We start from the raw sequence: 20,870 nt of genomic DNA, 5'->3' as shown, positions 1-20,870 counted from the left end.
GCTGCCACATATGACACAGGAAAGAAATCCTAGAATCAAACCCTTTTTTTGTTGCATTTTAGTAGAGTATAAAAATAAATGCCTTTAAAATACGATGTAAGCAACACTAGTTTCTTAACCTGAATTGATAATAGACTATAATCAATTTAAGTTTGCATTCTTAAACCATTTTGTACAATAATTATAATCAATACGTTCAAACAAACTAAAACTTACAGCTGATCAATAACGGTATCTAACTTGAGTTTGTATTATATCAAATACCTGTTGAAATGCTACTGTTAATTTTACTGTCCCCAAAAAGCGCGTCGGCAGCCTCCAGGAATGCTTCTTTCACAACTTTGCCGTCTTTCAAAGACTTCATGTGTTTCGCAAGAACGTGACTGACACGATAAGATGCTATGTTAGCAGCCTTGCTCTTGTTGTTGGACCGGGTGAAAATGGACTGCTGTGCATTTAGCTGTCCTTTCAGGTCCCTCACCTTTTGGGATAGGGCAGAATTAGGAGGGAATTCCGTCTCGCAGCGTTTGTGCTGTTTTGAAATGCCGCTCCTAAATTACCCTTCTTCGATAAAGCCACGCTCGCATTGCAGATGAGACAGATGGACTTTGAATTGGAATAGATAGAAAAATAATCATCCTCCCACTCGGAGTGAAAATTATATATTTTGGGCTTTTTTGCTTCTGCCATAATTGCGGTCTGGTGTGTGTGCGGACTGTCACTCATGTTGCCACGGACAACGTCAGCAAACTAGTGCTGCCCACCAGCCACGCCCCGACACATGGGGTCACGCCAATCACAGAGCTTAATAGTGACGTCATCAGGTCAGAGGTCGATCCAGTCACATGGAGTACTCACATTGATAAAGTAGTAGATACTACTTTAAATGTTTTAAATGTTATGAGGTGCTTGGCAGGCACTAAGTGGGGGGCTGATAAAGCTGCTTTGAGGAACGTATACACAGCCTTAATAAGATCAGCCATAGAATACGGACTAATAGTGTAAGGTTCAGCTGCATATTCTTCTCTTCAAAAATTAGATAAGAGTCCATGCACAAGCACTAAGGATATGCTGTGGGGCAGTCAGATCTACACCAGTGTCTGCACTTCAGGTAGTGTTACGGGGTGTGAAGCAGGCAGGACCCAAATGCAGATTTAAACTGAAAATTCCTTTATTTCAAGGCTACTGGATACTAATAAATACAAAACAGAACACTCACCGGAGAACTTAATCCACCAACAAAAGACAAACCGACAAAGACAGACAGAAAAACCAGAACTTAAATACACACAAGACTAATCACACAAAGAAGACACAGGTGAGGAGGGAGGAGAAAACACAGGGGCCACAGGTGAACACAATCGGGTAATCGGGGAGGGAAAACAGACAGAAAGCAAAAGGCAAGACAGGAGGTGAACACTTTACAAAATAAAGTAGGAAACCAAAGACAGAAAAAGACAAGACAAAACACAACACAGACAGATCGTGACAGGTAGAGGTCGGAGAAATACCAATTTATTTGAGGAGAAAACAGTTAATTGTTAATAACTGGGCAAATCTACAGGGCCATAAAGATACTCACCCTACTAAACAAACTGTACAAACAAGTTGGGAAAGTAACAAAATAAAAAAAGAAAGTTTTTGTGTTTGTGTTTCGGAAATATGTAAGGTATTCAAAGTTAAAGAATGGAATATTATTCAGACGGTGTTGTTATCAGCTGTTCCACCATGGTTGCTACCTCAACCTATAGTAGATTTATCATTATTGAAACGGTTACAATCAATGAAAAACAAAATCAATGTACAGGCTTATGTGAACACTGTTCTACATGAACAATATGGGAAGTTTATACAAATATTTACTGATATTTTACATGAAATTTTACACATCATGTTTAGGTTAGTTCATCTGGGAATTGTTGTGCAATTTGTGTGGGTTCCAGCGCATGTGGGTATTAGAGGGAATGAAGTAGTGGATCAACTGGCAAAATGTGGTTTGAAAGCAAACCAGATTGATATGATGGTACCCATCAGTAGAGCAGAAGTCAAATCTTTTACAAAAGTGGTTATCAAGCAACAATGGCAAAAACTATGGGACAGTAACACAAAAGGAAGACATTTATACCAGATACAAAGGGAAGTAGGAACAGGAAGCACTTGGGGGAGTAGTAGAAGAAAACAGAGCCTAACAGCAGGATACAATTGGGACACTCTGGATTAAACTCATCACTGCATCTGATTGGAAAACATCCAAATGGCAATTGTGATGGTTGCCAACAACCAGAGACAATACATCATTTATTTTTTAGCTGCCCGGGTTATAACAGAGAAAGATTCATTCTGAAAACTGCACTGGAACAACTCAACGTCAAGGACATGGATTTCAAGTCAATATACGAAAGTAAATCAAGAAATGAAGCAAACAAGCTGATCTTCAAATTCCTCAAAAGGACTGGTCTGAGGACAAGGATTTAGTATGAACATTTAATAACTCAACAGTAGGTGGCGATATATGCTCCAAGTGGAAGCGATTCGCCATTAAAGAAAAGAAAAGAAGAAGAAGAAGAAGAAGAAGAAGAAGAAGAAGAAGAAGAAGAAGAAGAAGTCGTCGTCGTCGTCGATCCGTCAGATCAGCAGCAGGACATGCGCAAGTCCAAGCATTGTACTTGATTACTTTATCCAAAATGTCCACACGTTTCAAAAACCTTCGAATTATTCTGGACAATATATCTGAAAACCCCACATGGGATGAATGCTACGCCGTCAGCTCCACCGAGAGGCGGTTTGAAAACAGTACTACTGACATGCTGGATTCTCCAGGGGTATCACGGAGTGAGTCACCGAGGGAGCTGGGAGAAATGTGCGTTTGTCACATTTCCAGTGTGTTACATTTACCCACAACAGGTGGAATTGACGTTTTCGTAATTAAGTGAAATTACTGAATGCTCTGGCTAGCTAGCAGTAGGCTACCTTCATCTACGCATGTGCTTTTGAAGTAAACGGCACCGTTATATTACGTCACATGGCTCTATTTACAGTTGTGTAAAGTAAAGTAGATTTGTACTTTATTAAGTATTTATATTTGTTTTTGCTACTTTGTACTTCTCTTCCACTACAATTCAGAGGTATATAATGTACTTTTACTCTACTACATTTTATTTATTTATTATCTTTTCATTAATAATCAGTATTAATGATGGGAAATAGAATCAACACTTTAAAGGACTTGACACCTTGAGTAAAATTCACAATCTACCAAAGTCATTAAAACTAGCTGCCCCTTTACCAGCTTTGATAACACTTAAATGATCAATAATTACAATGAAAACATGTTATATTATTCTGAAATGGACCAATCTGCATAATGAGTACTTTTGGTACTTTAAGTATATTTTGATGCAAATGATTGTGTACTTTCACTTTTCCTCATATTTTGAATGCAGTGTAGTAGTCGGAGTAATGCAGTAATAATTCTAGAGTAGAATTACTCTGCTTCAAGTAAAAATTCTGCATTAAAACTCGGACAAGCAAGTATACAAAAAGTAAAGGTGAAGCTAACTTTAATTAGTTTTATACTTCCAGGCAGTAGCATGAAATGGAATACTCAAATAGAAGTTCCTCAAAATCATACTAAAGTAATTAAGTACTGCAGCACTTATACCTTGTCACCAGTCTCAACTGACATTTATTTGTACTTCAGATTAGCCTAGATTTTTTAAATAATTGCTCATGTTGTGAGTGATGCAGAAGTCTGGAACCAGCATTTATTTTTGTAGTAGCATATGAAGAAGTTTCCTGTGGCAATGCCAGTTACAGTTTTATATTAAATTAAATTCCTGCCTTTCTGCCTGTATGTTTAGTTTCAGTCCAGATGAGAAGGATCCTGTAGATACAAAGGAAGAACAATTGTTGTTTCCTGCACCTTCTCCCCCTGCAACATATTGGAAGTCACCCCAAAGAAGTCCACAGGCCAGGGGAGCTGCTGCATCAACCCACTACAGAGAAAACGGTGGTTTCAGAGAACCTGTTTTCGAGCGATGCAGGTTTGGCTGTCACTATTGTAACCGAAGGGGATACACACGAAGGAGTTACCTGAGATGGAGCAAACCAAGGATATACAGGCCAAGCAGAACATCATGGAAGCACCTTCCTGTGCTCATCAAGCCCACCAAGTGGTACCAGGTTGTTGGGAGTGAGCAGTGCAGCCTGTGCAGAGACTGGGGGAAGCACCAGAAGACGTCTTGGATGTGCCAGAGCTGCGAGGTTCCGCTGTGTCTGATGCCATACAGGAATTGCTTCACCGAATGGCATGAGCACAGAGGAACGGCAGAATAATTGTGTTCATTCAATGTTAACTTCTAAGTTCTCCTAACTTTCATTATTCCAGTTACCTTGTGAGTTGCTGACTTTGTATTGCAGAATATGGATATGGTGTTTACAAGACACCGTTTTTTTTTGCCTACTCAGAGTAGTTCTTCAAAGTTATATTATTATATACATTTTCCCAATGTGAGTTATATATTTTAGGGAGAACAATATATATTGCTTTGTTAATGTTTGTTTCTAAATAAATGAGTGAAGTCATGTGGTTTGTTTTGGCTTTATTTCTATAATAGACCACTGTAATTTTGGAAGGCTAACTTTTTGTAGGGAATGAGTAACTTTAAAAATATTTATTTGTATGATTAATTTATCTGCACAATATATTATAGATTCATCTTTTTAATTGCTGACTTTTTTCAGTCCATCTCCAAACATATTCACATCAATAGTGTTTTTTTCTATATTTAAGAGTCTGATGTCAACATTTTCTGGCATTTTTGCGTGAAACATTTATGATAATTGATTATCAAGAAATGTGCAGGTTATTTTTCAGGTGGGCTACGACATTTTCGATCAATACTAACCCTTTATTATTAACAATTGCTCCATGAGATGCTACTTTTCAGTGCTGTGCTGTTTACTTTTTGTGGTAATTTTTTACCAACATTCCTGGTATAATTAATTCGTAAGAGCTTTTTTTCTTTCAGTATTGCCAAGTAACATTATTATTTACTGTCACACTACTAACTCTGACGAAGGGAGGTCATTGAATCATTTTCAACTAGTCTCCTAATGTTAAGTGTCAATGTATAAGGTGCAGCTAGTTGTAATGACTGTATGCAGGGTAGCTTGTTAATATTTACACAAGGTGAAACTAAAGTCTTTTTAAGTGTTGATTATATCTCACATCATTAATCCAAATGTGCAAATTAACTAAAGGTACAAAGGAGCAAAACATTGAAATACTCAAGTATGAGTACCTCAAAATTGTACTTAAGTACAGTAATAAGTAAATGTACTTTATTACTTTTCACCACTGCACACAGCACCCTTAGAGCAGTGTGGGGGTCTGGTGCCTTGCTCTAAGCCAGGGCACATGGGCAATCCTCTTGGTCATTCAGGGACTTTAACTGGCTCCTAAACCAAGTCTCTAAGGACGGAGCTAATTCCACCACAAAGTAAATCTCTGTCATGAGTGGGATTTAGACCCCAGCCTCCAGAAATCCCTTTAATCATGTAGGATTCAACCTTTGAGCCTTGCGCTTTAGAAACCAACTTGAAAGGAAACAGTTACGGAAATGGCAAAGGCTCTCTCCTGTCAGATGGAGGGAGTAAATACAGCAGCAAGCTTTGGGACAAACTCCGCAGAAACAGGAAATGCCGTAACTGTATGTAACAACGGTTTCAAATCAGCATCTCTTAGACAACAAATAAAAATTAATAACTCAAATAAAACTCCAAACATCTTTAATTAGTTTTAAACCTGATGTTTATAGGCTTCTTAATTTTTGCAACAGAACAGTCTGTAAATATACACAACTTTATAATAAAATGCACACATTTACCTTTTTCTAGACTAAACACAGGTGTGATCCTAAGTTAAAACATATGAGGTTATCGTGAGGTTGTTAACATCGCAGTTTATCAGTGGATGCTTGCTGGAACTACTTGTAAACAGCGTGTTCCCTGACGGACACACAGCGTTGACTCCGGTCAGGTAGAGACCGGTGTCCAGTCAGCACCGATGCAGACTCGCTGTTTGATGGCTTGATAGCCCACTCCCCCTCAACACCGCTCCACACTCGTTGGTTTGGAACAGCACTTAGGCCCCGGCCACACGAGGAGGCATACGGCTAAACGCATAGGATTAACGCAAACGCAATCGCAAAAAAGCTTCCGTCCACACGCAATGTTCACCGGAAGTGTCTGTCCACACGAGACAGCTCCGTTTAGCTCTGTCAATATAAGACACTCATGGAAAACCCGAGAGTATTGGATAGAGTAGAAGCGGTAGGAGATCAGTTGGACCTGCATTTTAGTATGTTTGAGTTGAGAAGAGCAATTATTAGTGCTCGTCAAACCACTCAAAGATGGTGTTTGTTACAAAATGTTGGAACACATGACAGATAACACTCTAGTCATTGTGTTAAGGTTGTTTAATAGGGTGTGGGATTCTGGCCAACTTCCTTCAGTGTGGAAACAAGCGATAATAGTGCCCATCCTAAAGCCAGGGAAAGACCCTTCAGATCCATCTAGCGACAGGCCTATTGCCCTGACATCTAATTTATGCAAAATCATGGAAAGAATGGTTACAGAAAGGTTAACATATATCTTAGAAAGTAAAGCTCTGTTGTCCCCATATCAAAGTGGGTTCCGTAGGGGTCGGAATACAATGTATTCTATATTGTGCTTAGAATCAGACATCAGGAAAGCACAGACCAACAAGGAAGTAGTGATTGCAGTCTTCTTTGATATTGAAAAGGCTTATGACATGCTCTGGAAGGAAGGACTACTAATCAAGTTAAAATCATTGGGAATTGGTGGTAAAGCATATAATTGGGTTATGATTTTTTTACTGGACAGAAAAATACAAGTAAGATTAGGTGCAGAATATTCAAGTGTTTATGCTGTGGAAAATGGTACTCCGCAAGGTAGTGTGTGTAGTCCGTTGCTGTTCAATATAATGATACATGACATTTTTAATCAAGTTAATCCAAGTATGGGAAAATCTTTGTATGCAGATGATGGGGCTTTGTGGGCAAAAGGCCGCAATGTAGCACATGTTGGAAAGAAAATACAAGCTGCAATAGTTGAAGTGGAAAAATGGACAAATAAATGGGGATTCAAACTGTCAGTAGCTAAGGCGCAGCTCATTTGTTTTACAAAACGGCATAACATTGCTCCTATATCGTTAAAATTGTATGAGCAACCTCTTGAACAGGTTAGTAGAATAAGATTTCTTGGTGTTTGGTTTGACAGAAAGCTAACATGGAGCAATCATATAGGAAAAGTTCAAAATAAATGTAAAAAAGTCAACAATGTTATTTGGTGTTTGGCGGGACAGGAGTGGGGAGCAAGTAGGTCATCACTTATGAATATATATTGGGCACTCATGAGACCTGTATTTGATTATGGGTGTATAGCATTCATGGCAGCAGCAGAATCAAACCTTAAAAAACTGGATGTCCTACAAGCTCAGGCCCTGAGAATTTGTAGTGGAGCTTTTAAAACATCTCCAGTATCGGCAATACAGGTGGAAATGGGAGAAATGCCTTTAAGGATAAGAAGAGTGAAGTTAATGTTGGCATACTGGGTAAACCTTCAGGGGCACAGTGATAGTCATCCTGCGAAAAGTAATCTCGTCCATTCCACCCTGGTTATTCCCATTGCCAAGTCTAGACCTCAATATACAAAGGGAATTAAAGGAAAAGAAAGAACTACCAGTATGGCGCATAGTCCAGAATTATTTTTGCAAGATATCACTCAGACTCAACAATCATATTTACAGATGGTTCCAAAGATCCAGAGACAGGGCGTGCAGGGGCAGCAGTATATATCCCAGTGAGTAATACACATATAAAGAAAAGGGTAACAGACCATGTGTCAGTTTACACCACAGAGTTGTTGGCATTGGTATTGGCATTGAAATGGATAGAGGAGAAAGAAATACATAATAGTGTAATTGCATCTGACAGCTTTTCAGCATTATCGAGTATACGATCAGGTAGATCTTCATCTAGAATGGACATAATAAATGAAATATATTTAATTTTATATAAAATGCAAATCAAAGGCATAGCAACTCGTTTCACCGGGTTCCTGCTCATGTTGGTGTGGAGGGTAATGAGCAGGTGGATATTCTGGCCAAACAAACACTCAAAAGTATGAACATAGACATAGAAGTTCAACTCAGCAAAGCGAAGGTTAAAACATTCATACAGAAATATGCACAAACAACATGGCAAGATCATTGGGACCTTAGTGATACAGGAAGACATCTTTATAAAATTCAAAGGTATGTGGGGGATGGAAGGAAGGTGGGGTTTAAAAGAAGGGAGGAAAATGTCATTTCTCGGATGAGAATAGGTCATACAGGTCTCAATCATACATTAAGTATAATAGGAAAGCATCCAACCGGAAAGTGTATACACTGTAGCCAGCCAGAAACTGTTGAGCATGTTTTACTGCTTTGCAGGAAATATAGTACACAGAGAAATGTGCTTTTCCAGACACTGAAGAAAGCAAAATTCCATGACTTGTCGCTATCAGGACTGTTAGGGAAAACATCAGGCAATATATATTGTGAGATTATTACGTTTCTAAGAGAAATTGATACATTTAAAATAATCTAGAGTTTTGGTTCTGTTTCGTATATGGCTTCGCCCTCTAAGGCTATCGCTATTGGGTAATCCCCCTGCGCACCCGCGCAGCACTGAAACAGTTGTATTCCACGCCCACCCGCAAGGTGGGCCCCACTCTCGGGCTTCCTTCCGGTATAAATAGGAAGGAGGCCCGACAATCTGCTCCCTCTTTTCTTCAGCAAACCACGGTAGTTACTGAAGCACAGGACCATTAAACATCATGAGCAACAACTGCGTCCGAAATTGTCCCTCATGTGGCTCAGGATATATCATGCTTGCTCACATTGTGCCCGTCTCCCATCAGCCGACAGGAAGCGAAGAGCGGACGCTCTAGCTGCTGCGGCCGACGAGGACGATTGGCCCGTCCAGGAGCACGTGGACGGCAGCATGTCCCTGGAGCCGAGTACCGGGCAGGAGTCGGACGACTCCTACCCTGTCTCCCTCCATGGTTCACCATGCGGTTCTCCCCTCCCTCCTCTCCCCCGGACGGGGGAGACAGAGTCGGAGCAGGGGGCTGATTTGGCGGCTGGTTTGGCGGCCGAGCATGCCGTCCCCTTCTCCGTCGCCACAGGACGGCGGCCTACGTTGAGCTCCCCCAGAGAGTATGTCGCCCGCCAGGCCGACTGGGTGCACCAGTGTGCCTTTCAGGCGGCGGCGAATATCATCGCGCTGCTCTCCAACTCTGAGGTGACACTGGTAGAGGGTGTACCAAGAAGTCAGTCAAGTCGCTTCAGCTGATTCAAAATGCTGCAGCTCGTGTACTAACCAGAGTTAGGAAAAGGGACCACATTACTCCTGTTCTGGCTGCCTTACACTGGCTCCCTATAGAACACAGGATAGAATTTAAAATTCTTCTTCTCGCCTACAAAGCCCTTAATGGGCAGGCGCCATCTTACCTTAAAGAACTCATTATACCCTATTGTCCTACTAGGGCATTGCGTTCCAAGAATGCAGGGTTGTTGGTTGTTCCTAGAGTCTCTAAAAGTACAATGGGAGCCAGAGCCTTTTCTTATCAAGCTCCACTTTTGTGGAATCAGCTTCCAGTTTGTGTTCGGACGGCAGACACCCTATCCGTTTTTAAGAGTGCGCTTAAGACCTTCCTTTTTGATAAAGCTTATAGTTAGGGCTGATTAGATTCAGCCCCTAGTTTTGCTGATATAGGCTTAGTTTGTCGGGGGACATCTTACTTCTTCCTTCTCTCTGTCTATACCTGTGTACTCTCATGTTCCGATTAACCCAGCTTCCCCAAATTTCTTTCTTTTTGGTGTCTATATACGCCGGGATCCGGAGTCATGGATGATCCTGCGGTCCTGTGTCATGGATTGCGAGTCCTGGATCTTGAGTCGTGGCTGCGGTCCTGGATCATAAGTCCTGGATGGATATCCTCGTGGATTCATCTTCTTATTATACACACATGCATTTCAAAACATTTGGACTACCTATGTTGCAAATGTATTATCTTTTCAATTTACACACGGCATCTATTGCACGTCTGTCCGTCCTGGGAGAGGGATCCCTCCTCTGTTGCTCTCCCTGAGGTTTCTCCCATTTTTCCCTTTAAACTGTGGGGTTTTCTCTGGAAGTTTTTCCTTGTACGATGTGAGGGTCTAAGGACAGAGGGTGTCGTATTGTCATACTGATATTCTGTACAAACTGTGAAGTCCACTGAGACAAATGTAACATTTGTGATATTGGGCTATATAAATAAACATTGATTGATTGATTGATAGAGCGGTCCACCACCGAGGCAGAGGAAATCAGCAAGGCGGCCATCACGGCGCTCACTCTGTGCGCGTCCGTCGCTGTCTCCCAGGCGAGGATTTCCGCGTGGGTGACACAGATCCAGCGCCACCTCTGGCTGCAGCAGGCGTCTGTTACGGAGACGGACAGAAAAGTGCTACTGGACGCACCAATCAGCCGGTATGGGCTGTTAGGAGCCCAGTTCCACACCATTAAGTAGACAGCAGGGCTCCCTGCAGAAGCCTGCTGGTTTTAACCTATCGGTTAATAACCTGCAGAGCTCGCGGCATTCCTCCGTCCGAGATACGCCTCCTACACACGGTCATAATAACCCATGAGCGCTGTTATAACGCCTCATGTGGACAGCACTGCACACACCTCCACTCATCCCCTGAGCGTGTACACGCCTCATGATGACAGCCGGAGTGAAACGCATCGTGTGGAGGCTTCCTCGCAGCCCTTTCGCCTCACGGGCAGCGAGGGCAATGGCGTGGCTCGTCACCATGACGACCATTACAGCACATCACAGAGAAGCCAGAACGTGGGAATGAGCAGTATTCCAGGCTGAGTGCCCCCAGCGGCAGCGCCCGCAGCGCCACGGCGCCTAGGGCTTGCTGCAGAAGTCTGCTGGTTTTAACCTGTCGGTTAATAAACTGCAGAACTCGCTAATTAAGCCGGCTGCCACTAATCTGTTGATTAAGTAGACAGCAGGGCTCGCTGCAGAAGCCTGCCGGTTTTAACCTCGGTTAATAACCTGCAGAGCTTGCGGCATTCCTCTATCCGAGATACGCCTCGTACACATGGCCTTAATAAACCCATGAGCGCCGCTAACGCCTCATGTGGACAGCATGCACACACCTCTCATCCCCTGGGCGTGTACAAGCCTCATGATGAGAGACGAAGTGAAATGCAACGTCTGGAAACTCCCTCGCAGCCCTTTTGCCTCACGGGCAGCGGCGGTGATGACGTGGCTCGTCACCATGACGACCATTACGGCACATCACAGAGAAGCCTCTCCCCCCCAGCAGTTCCATGGGATACAAGAAACACTCCTGTCATCCCAGGAACAGTTTCTCGCACGGTTTTTACTCCGCTATTTTCTAAATCTCGGAAAAAAACGGGGGAGTCGCCCCGTTGCTGTACAATCAAACATGTGTTGATTCGCACAGACAACACGCCACGGCTATGGAAGCAGCCTACCTCAATCGCCAGGGAGGAGTACGATCTGCATAGCTTCTGAACGCAGCCAGGCGGTGGCTGTTCTGGGCGCGCACACACGTTGCTCTCATCAGAGCAATGTATATTCCCGGCGAATTGAACAGAGGGGCTCGCAGAGCGCAGCAGCCGTGTTATGCGAGGAGTACGGAGACTCAGACCTGTGTCACGCGCACTGGCGCCTCAGTGGGATTTGGCTTTGGTGTTAGGCACACTAAGCAAAGCCCCATTTGAACCTTTAGACCAGGTTCCCCTTAAACTGTTGTCAGCCAAAGTAGTATTAGGCCTACTTTTGGCTCTATCAGCGAAAAGGGTGAGTGATTTGTCTGCTCTCTCTGTGGCTCCGTCATGCCTCCGGATCCAAGGAGATGGCAGTTCAGCTGTTTTACGCCCTAACCCGGCTGTTATGCCAAAGGTCATCACAAGCTCTTTTAGAGTCATGAATGATCACCTTGGATGGCTTCTTTCCCCCTCCTCACAGGTCGGAGGAAGAAGCCGCGTCTCATCTCCTCTGTCCTGTGCGCGCGCTGTCCTGCTAGTGGCGCGCACGGCTGCCTTGCGCCATTCTCAGCGCCTGTTTGTGCATTATAGAGAGCGCTCGATCGGGCAGCCTCTGTCTGCACAACGGCTGTCACACTGGCTGTGTGAAGCTGTGTCACAGGCTTATGTCTCCTCTGGGGTGGATCTCCCGGAGAACATCAATGCGCACTCCACCAGAGGAATGTCCTCCTCCACGGCTTTGCACGGAGGAATGTCAGTAGAAGACATTTGCACTGCTGCATCTTGGTCTTCCCCCTGTTCATTTATTCATTTTATTTGAGGGAGGTCTCCCATTCCTCTCTGACACACCCTGTACGGAGTGTCTTGTCAGAGTGAGTGACATCAGGGATCCAGCTATGCGCCTCTCTCCTGCCTCTCGGCACGCGGAGAGCGGCCCTTTTTCCCTCTTATGAGAGGGATGTTTCCTTTTTTTCCTCCGACACATTTTGTACGGAGTGTCTTGTCAGAGTGAGTGACGTCAGGGATCCAGCCGTGCGCTTTCCTGCCTGTCTGACACGCAGAGAGCTGCTGTTCCCCCTCTATTTGTCACTGGGCAAAGTATGACCTTCGTCTCGTCGGCAGTATTGTTCCCAGCCTTCGTCCCCTCATGGAAAAATATTCATGTTATGCTATATTCCAGGGACGGTGATGCGCCATTACGCATGGCACAACAGGCATGGGGTGTTATTTAGCAGGTGTGTCTGTGCTTCTAGTACCGGGCGTTCCAGTGGGGCGCAGACTACATCATGCTTCGCACTTAACCCAATAGCGATAGCCTTAGAGGGCGAAGCCATATACGAAATAGAACTGAGGTTACCTACTGTAACCCCAGCTTCTGTGAGTAAATGGCATAGCCCTCTAAGTGCTGGGCCCCACTGACTCTACGAATAGCTGAAGAAAAAAGTTATTTTGTATGGGAGCAGATTGCTGGGCCTCCTTCCTATTTATACCGGAAGGAAGCCCGAGGGTGGGGCCCACCTTGCCGGTTGGCGTGGACTACAAGTGTTTCAGTTGCGCGGGGGCACAGGGGGATTACCCAATAGCGATAGCCTTAGAGGGCTACGCCATTTACTCATAGAAGCTGGGGTTACAGTAGGTAACCTCAGTCCTTTGTTTTGTTTCTTTTGTTTATTGTTTTCTGCTTAGTCTCTTGTCAACACTCCAGTCCAGTTGGTGGCGGTAATGCACCTACAAGTTGGTTTGCCAACCGCCAATAAACACGAAAGAAGAAGAAGAAGAAGAAGAAGAAGAAGAAGAAGAAGAAGAAGAAGAAGAAGAAGAAGAAGAAGAAGAAGAAGAAGGACATCTGTCACTAGAAGCTGCAGTACATATGCAGGAGCCTGTACGTGGCGCTGTAACTTCCTCCACAAAAGCAGCGAAGGAGCATGGTTGTAATGGTTGTTTATTATTATAAAATGATTGATGAAATAATGAATTGATGAAAATTATTATAATAATATTCAGTCTATGGGTGGGGTCCGAGGGAACCGGGCAGAGTTTTTTTGCCAGTCAACGTGTGTTAAAGTTGAAATCTTCCGGACAAAATTATAAAAGTGCCGGTCAAAGGTCTTCTTCGTTATTTATTGATCTTTAAAACAAATTAATAACTAATCTATATAATATAATGATATAATACATGGAGCCTCTCTTTTTCCTCCCTCTTTTCGGACAGCGTCAGTGTTTGTCTCAAGCAGCAGCTGATCCAGTAATGAGTGACCCGGCCGACAGTAAAAATAAACATATTTATAACTAGTTTAGGTAGTTTGAGAGGTAATTAAAATAGCTACGGGTGATGATCTGACTTGAAGTGTGTGTTTTGCTGAAACAAGTTTAATATTGTTTTGATCGCACAGGTATACCAATAGAATCTGTGGACTCTCAGCTTTTCATATGATATACAGGGCTCGACATTATAAATGGCCCGCTGTCCCGGAAGCACTATTTAGACACCCCGGCCAGCATAACGTAATTTCAATTTGCCCGCTCGGGCTACTAAAAAAATATTGCTTAAAAAAAAAAATGGTCCTGTGGTATTGGTATTTTGACAAGCAATTTTGTTAAATTGTTTCGTTTATTAACACTACAACATAGCGTTTCGTGAGGCGGTTGTCGTTGTTGGGTGAAAAGCAAACAGCTGTTTGCTGCGCAGCGCGCTCCTTCACTACAGACTGTCACTATCAATATCTATCTATCTATCTATATCTATCTTTATATCTCTCTCTCTCTCTCCCTCTCTCTCAATCTATAAGGAACCACAGGAGACAAAGGGTGTTGCTATAGCAACACGTCATGTTTATGTTTACACCATAGGTTTACACCTATGGTTTACACACGAAATCAATAGCGTGAAAAGGGGTGGGGTCAATATGACCCGCTGGCGGAATTAGGTATAAATGGCAATTTTTTGGGCGATTTCTTCAATCTGACTTCATATTGACATTTTTTAACAACAGAGGGTGCTACATAACACACTTTCAGGAAAAGTCGCGGACTGGGAGACTTTAATATTTTATTGAAAAAAGGTTACATACAATAAAAAAAACAGCTGTGGGTGAAATTGTACGGAGCCCCTAAAGGGACATGGAAAAAAAAAAAATGGAGAGAGAAAAAAAATAAAGTCAGGAAAACGGATTCGTTTCTCGTACGCACGAGAAACAAATCCGTTTTCCTGACTTAATTTTTTTTGAGAAAGTTACCGATGCACCAAGGAGGAAGGGGAACACACATTAGACAACCATTTCATTGCAGAGTGTTATGTTTACGTGGGGAAATGACAGAGCATACATTATTTGAGATAGACTATATTTTGAAGTCAGACTTAATTTTATGGACATTTCGGCCAGGGGTGTAGAGCTATTGGTTTAAGCACAGGATTGGCAAAACAGGAGAGTTTGTAAACCTGTCTGCTTTGATCTATGAATTAATGTGCAGAGTACCTGCTTCCCCCGCAGCTTAGCTTCTTTATAGGGAAACAAACACTCAGAACACACACACAGAGCCAGTGGCGGACTGCCCCCCCCCCGTTGACAGTTTACGTCGGCTGGGCAGGGTGAGATTCCCGGGTTGATTTTTAGTCCCAGTCCGCCCATCATGCGTCCTGATGACCGGCGATCTCCTTCATAAAACTAATAAAAGGGGGAGTAATCGGGCAGTTCGGTGTGTGTGTAGAGGTGTGTGTGGTTAAAACGGCCTGTGGTCACTCTTTATAGCTGTTCAATGAAGGTAAACACAGAAGGCGGTGCGTAAAAGCTCTTTGAGCGCTGGTGCTGCTCTTCTCTGAGTTACACGTCCCGCTGCCTCCTGGAGTGACCACACACCCCTGGCCGAAATGTCCTTAAAGTGAAGTCTGAGTACGAAATATATCTCAAATAATGCACTGTCATTTCCCCACGTAAACATAACAGTCTGCAATGAAATGGTTGTGTCCTGTGCGCTTCACTTCCTCCTTGGCGCACCGGTAACTTTCTCCCCCAAAAAAAGTCAGGAAAACGGGTTAGTATCTCGTGCGCACGAGATACTTTCTCGTGCGCACGACTTAGTATCTCGTGCGCACAAGATACTAACCCGTTATCCTGACTTTTTTTTTTCTCTCTCTGTTTTTTTTTTTTTTTTTTCATGTCCCTTTAGGGGCTCCGTAAAATTGACTCGATGGCGGTGCTAGGGTTAATCCCATGTAATTGTAGAATGAACACAGTCTTCCTTTGAATATGTATAAGTCAGGTGTCTTGAGTAGTCAAAATTACCTACAAATCATTGTACACATTTGTAAATATTATTTTCCACTTGTTACCATTGTAAGTCTATTTTTATGCAGCTCTGCGTGATTTTGTGGCTACAATTCAGGCTAATACGCTACCAGAGGTGGAATAAGTACTCATATATTGTACTTGAGTAAAAGTACAAGTACTCAGATCTTGGAGTGAAAGTAGAAGTACTCAGATCTGGTACTTGAGTAAAAGTAGAAGTACTCAGATGTTGTACTTGAGTAAAAGTACAAGTACCAGAGTGTAGGAATACTCTGTTACAGTAAAAGCCCTGCATTCAAAATGTTCCTCAAGTGAAAGTAGAAAAGTATTATCATCAAAATCTAGTGAAAGTAGCGACAGTAAAAGTAGTCATTGTGCAGATTGGTCCATTTCAGAATAATAGATATGATATGTTTTATAATGATTGATCATGAAAGTGTTCTCAAAGCTGGTAAAGGTGCAGCTAGTTTGAATGACTTTGTATACTGCAGGGTAGCTTGTGGATTTACTTCAGGTGGAACTAAAGTCTGATTTAACACTTGATTATATTTCACATCATTCATCCACATCTGTGAAGTAACTGAAGGTATTAAATACATGTAGAGGAGGAAAAGTACACCATTTACCTCTGACTTGTGTTTACTGCCAACCTAAAAGTACCTAAAAAATAGTAATCAATAATGTATTGAAAAGTTATTTGGCTGATTGTTTTATATTGGCTCAGCCAGGTTATATGGGAGGCCCAGTCTACGTACAGATGGGTCACTCATTTTGAAATATTAAACTTAGTTTTCTTTTCTTTAATTTGTCATCCTCATATAGAATGCTATCACGAAACACACATTTGGTTGTTTATAGCATAAAGATAATCTGATTTAATGTGAGGTAGGGAAATAATCATTTGAGTATGTGTATATAAATATGTAATTTACAACAGCTGTAAGATGCTTGAAAAGCTTGAGAATGCACCTTGAAAATGCTTGAAAAGTGCTTGAATTTGACTTTGGAAAAGGTGTAAGAACCCTGCTGCGATCGCAGAATTTACCGCATAATCAGCAAAATGGCGCAGATTTTTAAAAGGCTTTTTATCAAAAGGCCGCATAATCCCCGCATTTTTCCAAACAAAGTTGAGAGAAAAAAAAGTTAACTCGTCTTGACGTGACGTCATCAGCTCGCGCATCACAGAATGTAAACAACACTGTATAGAGCAGGGGTCGGCAACCTTTTTGATATGAAGTGCCATTTAAAAAAAAAAAATGTTATCAGCGTGCCAACGATTGAGAATTGTCATGGGGGGGTTTGAGGAGCTTGACGCTCGTCAACTATCAGCAGGAGGGCGGGGGAGCCTCGCTGCGGGGAAGCAGTGTGTGGACCTGTCGGTGCAACTTACATGATGCCGAATTTAACAAACACATTTCAATAATTGGTTTAAACGGCATAATAATAAGGACGATCGTTCGTTCTGTGATTCTCCAGAACACACAAGTTATGATATTAGGGTCATGCAGAGTGAGATGAGATCGCTGTCCCTTTAAGAGAGAGAAATAGGGGTGTGGCTTGTGCATGTGTGTTTGTTAATGGTAGAGCGAGAGTGAGGGAACGTGTGTATGTTTCTGGAAGTGAAACGGGAAAGCAGAAAAATAGAGGTCTGTGATTTATTTTGTGAAACAGAAGAACAGCTAAATAAATGCAACGTCCTCCCAAGAAGAGCTCGCCTCTCTCCAGTCATTTAAGCTAAAGTGGGTTATTGAACCTGAAGCTTGTTGCTTCTGCCCTCCTCGACTACGGTCTGGGAGCCGACAGGAAAGTTCAACACACAAATGGCCAGTCCGCCCCTTTGTAGCATATTATTTCGATGAGAGATGAGCAGATCGCCACTGGGCTTTCAACTAAATAAACACAGCCACGCAAAAACTGCGTCATTTGTACAGATCCTTATGGGTAGGCGTACTGCAATTAGTGAAGTGCTTTCCTCCGTGGTGAAACGATCAGCACTGCACCACGGAGGAAAGCCGCAGAAAGTCACCTGGAGATAAAGAGAGCGGGGCTGCGTTGCGTGCATGGCTTCCTTCTGCAGGTAACGGGAGGACGCGCTCTGGCGGCGGTCTCGCGTTCAGGATCCGAAAATTAATTTAAATATTTTTGCACACTTATTCCACTTATTCCTAGTGTGCCACTGGTTACGGTGCCGCGTGCCAATGCTGGCACGCGTGCCAGGGGTTGCCGACCCCTGGTATAGAGTGAAGGTGTGGAGGTCACACGATAGAGAAAACACCAAGATGAAAAAATCTAATCCATCTCATTTACCGACGAACATTTCTACTAAAGATCGGGCAAAAAGTGGGGGGAAACTATTCCGCACCCCGTGCAACTGTGTGTTGGAGAATAAGAGAAAATCGACGGTGACGACCCACTTTGATTCATTCAAAGATTCGAAAATGCTTTCTGCTGCTGCGGACAAGAAAGCCAAACAACTTACGTTCACCGAGGCATCAACCTCCAAAACCCTTTCGAGGGCTACAAGAAACTAAGTGAGTAGCATACAAGATTGAAGCTGGTCGGATAACGAACGAGTAAATGAAAACAGAATGAGGCGGAGAAGTGTTTGTGGGGGGGGTGAGATTAAAATAGCCCAATTGCTTTTACAATAAATAAACATTGAATGTGTTTAATTGAATAGTTAAGGGGTTTAACGTTAGTGGGAGGTTGTGTGAGAGAGAGAATAAATAAGACAGCCCAATATTTTTAAAAATTGTTATTCTTTTCCCCCGCATATTTAGCATATTTTGCAACTTTCCGCATATTTCGCAACTTCCCGCAATTTCACTGCATAAAATCACATAAAAACCCTGCATGTTTAATTGCATAATCAAGGATTTTAGCCCGCATAATCAAGGAATTTAGCCCGCATAATCAAGGATTTTAGCCCGCATAATCAAGGATTTTAGCCCGCATAATCAAGGATTTTAGCCCGCATAATCAAGGAATTTTGCCCGCGTTTTTCTGGAGGGTCTAGTTTACTGTCATATTCGGTCGTCCTCGTGTGGCCGAACGGTCTATATGACACTAAACAGTAACGCAAACAACCGTTTTCGTCCTCGTGTGGCCGGGGCCTAATGTGGCGGACCCTCCCCGCGAACGTGCAAACGGAGGGGTAGTGTGTAGGGGGTGGTTTGGGATTGGGACTTAGTGTGTGTGTTTGAGGACACGTTTTCCCTCTCTCCCTGGTGGTGTTGGGGTGTTTGGCAGGATAAATATAGCTGCGTTGGTGTAAAGCTGTTCTCTCCTCAGCTTTTGTAGCTTTAATCAAAAGCAATCTGGAGGAGGGAGAAATGGAAGAGGGAAAGGGGGCTGAAAGAGGGAGAGCAGGATGAAGGGGGGGGGGGGAGAGAGTGTGCTCGTGGAGGGTGGCTGATGCCTGAGTGTTTTATTTTAGCTCGCTTTAAATAGTCATTGGGGAGTGTTCAGGAGTAACGAGAACCCTGGTGGCTGGAGGAGAGGGACTGCATCCCCCCCATGATCCCCCCCGAAAATATGAGAAGTAGTGCTGCGTATCGGATGACCAGATGCCAACAAGCCACATGTAGGACAAAGTGTATGTTTGTACGGTACAATACGGGAAATACTACTGCGGTGATAAGAGTTAGTTGAGATTTAAATACAAAAACCAGCCAACCCTGAAAAAAATAAATAATTAATAACAACGCTTTACTATGCCTATATGTTAATTGATTGTCCAAACTTTGCAAGTAAAATCATTAAATATATTCCGTTTGAATGGATTTGTTTTCCACAAACACAGCCGTATTCTTTGCAATTTCTGAGTATGGAAAACCAAATTTCTTTTTACAGGCTGCTGACCCGTATGATTGCTCAGTGTGTTAAATGTTGGTTATTTCAGAGGCTGTTGCTTTATCGTTTTTGTAATCGTCTTTTGGTTTCAGGAGGAATCTATCCGCATAGATCAACATTTAACTTCATGAGCCAGGCGTTTCTTGTGAGTTTTGCATAGTGTCGCTTCAAATCATATTCACCTCCATGCGTGATTGAAAAAAACCCTGCAAATGTCGCAACAATTCTGAGAATCGTCCTCCACCGGCTACACCCATAAGTACACTTCTTTGTTGAATGATTGACATCTGACACAGCTAATGGTGATAGCACTTTCTTTGATGTGGGATGTGGCAGTGCAGTCCTTCAAACTATTTCTCTTTAACTTGGAGACAAAAGTGCATGAATGGTGAATAATTCCAGATAAAATGCATTTAACTGTCTGCTCTGTTTCAACGTATCAGACAATGTGTTGATACACACACTGATCTGAAAGCTCTGAAATGTGGACACTCAGCTGTAGTGAGTGAACACAGCCAATGTATAGTCGATGTGCATATGTGTGATAGGATAAATAGAAAGAAAGAAAACGACAGATATTATTTTGGCCGTGCAAATATCCTTTCATTATTCAGTTGGCTCTGTGCGCTTCATTTGGAGGCCAGAAGCAGCCCACAGTGAAAGCCAAGCTGCTCCCTGGTAACTGCCATGATGTTGATCTTAAAACGCTTCCACTAAAGCCTTTCCTGGACCACACATTGGCAGCAATGAGGCTCTTTAGGAAGTAAATTGTTCCATTTCCTGTTTCAAAGTCATTGCGATGAAGCCGGGCGCCTGATTAGTGGTTGGCAGAGTTTGTGCTGAGATGGTTTTTACTGGCTGTTACAAAGAAAAGTTCCTTCCTGTTGGAATCATTATAGTGATATTAATGACAGCTGGTTTAATTAGCTTGGACAAATAACTCTAATTTGTAATAGAGTGGTGCAGGAATGAGTACTAAAACCCAGAAATAAAATAGGATTTTACCACTTCCAGTTCCCTCGTTTCGAAGTCAACTTTTTTATGAATTCTTTGTTTTTGGTTGAAAGCCTGAAATAAGATAACGAAATGTTTA

General features: G+C 42.8%; 1 protein-coding gene and 1 long non-coding RNA gene across 26 annotated transcripts in view; both read left to right on the top strand.

Annotated features, from left to right (window-relative positions):
* The window catches only part of LOC307044420 (regulating synaptic membrane exocytosis protein 1-like), a gene marked incomplete at its 3' end in the record, with an annotated part of 141,083 nt that overhangs the window by 69,916 nt on the left and 50,297 nt on the right, over positions 1-20,870 (top strand). The window lies entirely within an intron of this gene.
* LOC307044426 lies at positions 4-4,584 on the top strand. The gene is made up of 2 exons (XR_013809639.1): positions 4-2,860; positions 3,861-4,584. It is a non-coding gene; the product is annotated as an uncharacterized lncRNA (long non-coding RNA).

This window comes from Notothenia rossii, assembly GCF_949606895.1.
Source record: "Notothenia rossii genome assembly, chromosome: 6".
Lineage (NCBI taxonomy): Eukaryota > Metazoa > Chordata > Actinopteri > Perciformes > Nototheniidae > Notothenia > Notothenia rossii.
This window is presented reverse-complemented; position numbering and strand designations above follow the sequence as displayed.